The 6550-nt window shown below is 35.3% G+C and overlaps 1 non-coding gene across 1 annotated transcript; it reads right to left on the reverse strand.

Moving 5' to 3' along the window:
• Positions 1 to 5596: 5596 nt before the first annotated feature.
• On the reverse strand, positions 5597 to 5668 carry TRNAC-GCA (transfer RNA cysteine (anticodon GCA)). The gene has a single exon. It is a non-coding gene; the product is annotated as a tRNA-Cys (tRNA).
• Positions 5669 to 6550: the final 882 nt, after the last annotated feature.

Consider the following 6550-nt stretch of genomic DNA (forward strand, 5'->3'; position numbering starts at 1 on the left):
AGCAACATGCAATCACCATCAAAGCAATGCATTTTCAGCCACCAAACCCTCCTTATAGGTATATGGGGTGCAAAGGATGTCCTTTATCTGCCTTGGTAAAATACAGTGAGGTTTCCATTGCAAGAATTCATACATTTCGTAGCACATGTAGATCTTGGAACATGGAAACAAATCTTTTGACAATGCATAAATTCTGCAAAATGTAACTGCTTCTCTACTGCAGTTTGTTGATTTTGTGCTAAGAGCATAGTTAAACCCAATTGTTCATTGTTTTGTATATGAAATGATGATATATCCTATTGTTTCTTACAGTGCATTGGGTTGAAAAACATTTTAACAGGAACTATTGAAGAGGGTATATGGTTATGAAACAGGGACTTCTTGAACTACACTCCTACGCTCTACCACTGACATAAACCCTTGAATGCTGAAAACTGCCCTTTTTTAAAAAGGTGATAGAGTGGGTGACTGTATGGAACTTGTAGAACTAATGACATGAGTGCACTTCTGGTCAGCTGCACAAATTAATACATTTCATTAAGGGCATATTATTGGTTTCCACCACAGTTTTATAACATTCATATGAGCTTCCAATGGACTATTTCAAACTAATCATATCACCAGTAGAGCTTGGGTGAATGTAAAACACAGCTTCTATCATATGAAGAAATCCTAAACAGCTTAATGGTGTTTACCCTATGTTTCAGGTGATGATCAGGAGTATTTCAAATGTAGAAATGTGTTGCTCATTACATAAAATGCTAAGATTGGAAATGTTTACTTCAATTTATTTAATTAAAAAAATATTTCTACAGGTAAAACAGTTGGACAAGGGGCACCCAGATTTGAACTAGGGACCTTTTGATCTGCCGTGAAATGCTCTACCCCTGAGCTATACCCCCATTTCTGAAATGTTTCCCTTTATGTATACAGTAATATGTACAAAGTGGAAGCAACATGCAATCACCATCAAAGCAATGCATGTTCAGCCACCAAACCCTCCTTATAAGTATAAGGGGTGCGAAGGATGTCCTTTATCTGCCTTGGTAAAATACAGTGAGGTTTCCATTGCAAGAATTCATACATTTCGTATCACATGTAGATCTTGGAACATGGAAAAAAAATCTTTTGTCAAATGCACAAATTCTGCAAAATGTAACTGCTTCTCTACTGCAGTTTGTTGATTTTGTGCTAAGAGCATAGTTAAACCCAATAGTTCATTGTTTTGTATATGAAATTATGATATATCCTATTGTTTCTTACAGTGCATTGGGTTGAAACACATTTTAACAGGATCTATTGAAGAGGGTATATGGTTATGAAACAGGGACTTCTTGAACTGCACTCCTATGCTCTACCACTGAGTTAAACCCTTGAATGCTGAAAACTGCCCTTTTTTAAAAAGGTGATAGTGTGGGTGACTGTATGGAACTTGTATAACTAATGACATCAGTGCACTTCTGGTCAGCTGTACAAATTAATACATTTCATTAAGGGCATATTATTGGTTTCCACCACAGTTTTATAACATTCATAGGAGCGTCCAATGGACTGTTTCAAACTGATAATATCACCAGTAGAACTTGGGTGAATGTAAAACACAGCTTGTATCATATGAAGAAATACTAAACAGTTTCATGGTATTTACCCTATGTTTTAGGAGATGATCAGGAGTATTTCAAATGTAGAAATGTGTTGCTCATTACATAAAATGCTAAGACTGTAAATGTTTACTTCAATTTATTTAAAAAAATATTTCTACAGGTAAGACAGTTGAACAAGGCGGCACCCAGATTTGAGCTAGGGACTTCCTTATCTGCAGTCAAATGCTCTACCACTGAGCTATACCACCAGTTCTGAAAAGTTCACCTTTATTAATTCAGTAATAGGTACAAAGTGCAAGCAGCATGCAATCACCATCAAAGCAATGCATTTTCAGCCACCAAACCCTCCTTATAAGTATATGGGGTGCAAAGGATGTCCTTTATCTGCCTTGGTAAAATACAGTGAGGTTTCCATTGCAAGAATTCATACATTTCGTATCACATGTAGATCTTGGAACATGGAAAAAAAATATTTTGTCAAATGCACAAATTCTGCAAAACGTAACTGTTTCTCTACTGCATTTTGTTGATTTTGTGCTAAGAGCATAGTTAAACCCAATTGTTCATTGTTTTGTATATGAAATGATGATATATCTTATTGTTTCTTACCGTGCATTGGGTTAAAAAATACATTTTAACAGGATCTATTGAAGAGGGTATATGGTTATGAAACAGGAACTTCTTGAAAATCACTCCTACGCTCTACCACTGACATAAACACTTGAATGCTGAAAACTGCCCTTTTTTAAAAAGGTGATAGAGTCGGTGACTGTATGGAACTTGTAGAACTAATGACATCAGTGCACTTCTGGTCAGCTGTACACATTAATACATTTAATTAAGGGCACATTATTGGTTTCCACCACAGTTTTATAACATTCATATGAGCTTCCAATGGACTATTTCAAACTAATCATATCACCAGTAGAACTTGGGTGAATGTAAAACACAGCATGTATCATATGAAGAAATCTTAAACAGTTTCATGGTGTTTACCCTATGTTTCAGGAGATGATCAGGGGTATTTCAAATGTAGAAATGTGTTGCTCATTACATAAAATGCTAAGATTGTAAATGTTTTCTTCAATTTATTTAATTAAAAAAATATTTCTACAGGTAAAACAGTTGAACAAGGTTGCAACCAGATTTGAACTAGGGACATCTTGATCTGCAGTCACATGCTCTACCACTTAGCTATACCCCAAGATCTGAAATGTTCACCTTTATTAATTCAGTAAAAAGTACAAAGTGCAAGCAACATGCAATCACCATCAAAGCAATGCATTTTCAGCCACCAAACCCTCCTTAAAAGTATATGGGGTGCGAAGGATGTCCTTCATCTGCCTTGGTAAAATATAGTGAGGTTTCCATTGCAAGAATTCATACATTTCGTATCACATGTAGATCTTGGAACATGGAAAAACAATCTTTTGTCAAATGCACAAATTCTGAAAAATGTAATTGCTTCTCTACTGCAGTTTGTTGATTTTGTGCTAAGAACAGAGTTAAACCCAATTGTTCATTGTTTTGTATATGAAATGATGATATATCCTATTGTTTCTTAAAGTGCATTGGGTTGAAAAACATTTTAACAGGATCTATTGAAGAGGGTATATGGTTATGAAACAGGGACTTCTTGAAAAGCACTCCTACGCCCTACCACTGACATAATCCCTTGAATGCTGAAAACTGCCCTTTTTTAAAAAGGTGATAGAGTGGGTGACTGTATGGAACTTGTAGAACTAATGACATCAGTGCACTTCTGGTGAGCTGTACAAATTAATACATTTCATTAAGGGCATATTATTGCTTTCCACCATAGTTTTATAACATTCATATGAGCTTCCAATGGACTATTTCAAACTGATAATATCACCAGTAGAACTTGGGTGAAAGTAAAACACAGCTTGTATCATACGAAGAAATCCTTAATAGTTTTATGGTGTTTACCCTATGTTTCAGGAGATGATCAGGAGTATTTCAAATGTAGAAATGTGTTGCTCATTACATAAAATTCTAAGATTGTAAATGTTTTCTTCAATTTATTTAATTAAAAAAATAGTTCTACAGGTAAAACAGTTGGAAAAGGGGGCACCCAGATTTGAACTAGGGACCTCTTGACCTGCAGTCAAATGCTCTACCATTGAGCTATACCCCCAGTTCTTAAACGTTCACCTTTATGAATTCAGTAATATGTACAAAGTGCAAGCAGCATGCCATCACCATCAAAGCAATGCATTTTCAGCCACCAAACCCTCCTTATAAGTATATGGGGTGCAAAGGATGTCCTTTATCTGCCTTGGTAAAATACAGTGAGGTTTCCATTGCAAGAATTCATACATTTTGTATCAGATGTAGATCTTGGAACATGGAAAAAAAACTTTTGACAAATGCACAAATTCTGCAAAACGTAACTGCTTCTCTACTGCAGTTTGTTGATGTTGTGCTAAGAGCATAGTTATACCCAATTGTTCATTGTTTTGTATAGGAAATGATGATATATCCTATTGTTTCTTACCGTGCATTGGGTTGAAAAACATTTTAACAGGATCTATTGAAGAGGGTATATGGTTATGAAACAGGGACTTCTTGAAAAGCACTCCTACGCCCTACCACTGACATAAACCCTTGAATGCTGAAAACTGCCCTTTTTTAAAAAGGTGATAGAGTGGGTGACTGTATGGAACTTGTAGAACTAATGACATGAGTGCACTTCTGGTCAGCTGCACAAATTAATACATTTCATTAAGGGCATATTATTGGTTTCCACCACAGTTTTATAACATTCATATGAGCTTCCAATGGACTATTTCAAACTAATCATATCACCAGTAGAGCTTGGGTGAATGTAAAACACAGCTTCTATCATATGAAGAAATCCTAAACAGCTTAATGGTGTTTACCCTATGTTTCAGGTGATGATCAGGAGTATTTCAAATGTAGAAATGTGTTGCTCATTACATAAAATGCTAAGATTGGAAATGTTTACTTCAATTTATTTAATTAAAAAAATATTTCTACAGGTAAAACAGTTGGACAAGGGGCACCCAGATTTGAACTAGGGACCTTTTGATCTGCCGTGAAATGCTCTACCCCTGAGCTATACCCCCATTTCTGAAATGTTTCCCTTTATGTATACAGTAATATGTACAAAGTGGAAGCAACATGCAATCACCATCAAAGCAATGCATGTTCAGCCACCAAACCCTCCTTATAAGTATAAGGGGTGCGAAGGATGTCCTTTATCTGCCTTGGTAAAATACAGTGAGGTTTCCATTGCAAGAATTCATACATTTCGTATCACATGTAGATCTTGGAACATGGAAAAAAAATATTTTGTCAAATGCACACATTCTGCAAAATGTAACTGCTTCTCTACTGCAGTTTGTTGATTTTGTGCTAAGAGCATAGTTAAACCCAATAGTTCATTGTTTTGTATATGAAATTATGATATATCCTATTGTTTCTTACAGTGCATTGGGTTGAAACACATTTTAACAGGATCTATTGAAGAGGGTATATGGTTATGAAACAGGGACTTCTTGAACTACGCTCCTACGCTCTACTACTGACATAAACCCTTCAATGTTGAAAACTGCCCTTTTTTAAAAAGGTGATAGAGTGGGTGACTCTATGGAACTTGTAGAACTAATGACATCAGTGCACTTCTGGTCAGCTGTACAAATTAATACATTTCATTAAGGGCATATTATTGCTTTCCACCACAGTTTTATAACATTCATATGAGCTTCCAATGGACTATTTCAAACTGATAATATCACCAGTAGAACTCGGGTGAATGTAAAACACAGCTTGATTCATATGAAGAAATCCTGAACAGTTTCATGGTGTTTACCCTATGTTTCAGGAGATGATCAGGAGTATTTCAAATGTAGAAATGTGTTGCTCATTACATAAAATGTTAAGATTGTAAATGTTTTCTTCAATTTATTTAATTAAAAAAATATTTCTACAGGTAAAACAATTGAACAAGGGGGCACCCAGATTTGAACTAGGGACCTCTTGATCTGCAGTCAAATGCTCTACCACTGAGCTATACCCCCCGTTCTGAAAAGTGGACCTTTATTAATTCAGTAATATGTACAAAGTGCAAGCAACATGCAATCACCATCAAAGCAATGCATTTTCAGCCACCAAACCCTCCTTATAAGTATATGGGGTGCGAAGGATGTCCTTTATCTGCCTTGGTAAAATACAGTGAGGTTTCCATTGCAAGAATTCATACATTTCATATCACATGTAGATCTTGGAACATGGAAAAAAAATCTTTTGTCAAATGCACAAATTCTGCAAAATGTAACTGCTTCTCTACTGCAGTTTGTTGATGTTGTGCTAAGAGCATAGTTAAACCCTATTGTTCATTGTTTTATATATGAAATGATGATATATCCTATTGTTTCTTAGAGTGAATTGGGTTGAAAAACATTTTAACAGGATCTATTGAAGAGGGTATATGGTTATGAAACAGGGACTTCTTGAAAAGCACTCCTACGCCCTACCACTGACATAAACCCTTGAATGCTGAAAACTGCCCTTTTTAAAAAAGGTGATAGAGTGGGTGACTGTATGGAACTTGTAGAACTAATGACATCAGTGCACTTCTGGTCAGCTGTAAAAATTAATACATTTCATTAAGGGCATATTATTGGTTTCCACCACAGTTTTATAACATTCATATGAGCTTCCAATGGACTATTTCAAACTGATAATATCACCACTAGAACTTGGGTGAAAGTAAAACACAGCTTGTATCATACAAAGAAATCCTTAATAGTTTTATGATGTTTACCCTATGTTACAGGAGATGATCAGGAGTATTTCAAATGTAGAAATGTGTTGCTCATTACATAAAATTCTAAGATTGTAAATGTTTTCTTCAATTTATTTAATTAAAAAAATATTTCTACAGGTAAAACAGTTGGAAA

The sequence above is a fragment of the Ambystoma mexicanum genome, unplaced genomic scaffold (genome assembly GCF_040938575.1).
Source record: "Ambystoma mexicanum isolate Mex_15411 unplaced genomic scaffold, UKY_AmexF1_1 Mex_scaf84, whole genome shotgun sequence".
Classification (NCBI taxonomy): domain Eukaryota; kingdom Metazoa; phylum Chordata; class Amphibia; order Caudata; family Ambystomatidae; genus Ambystoma; species Ambystoma mexicanum.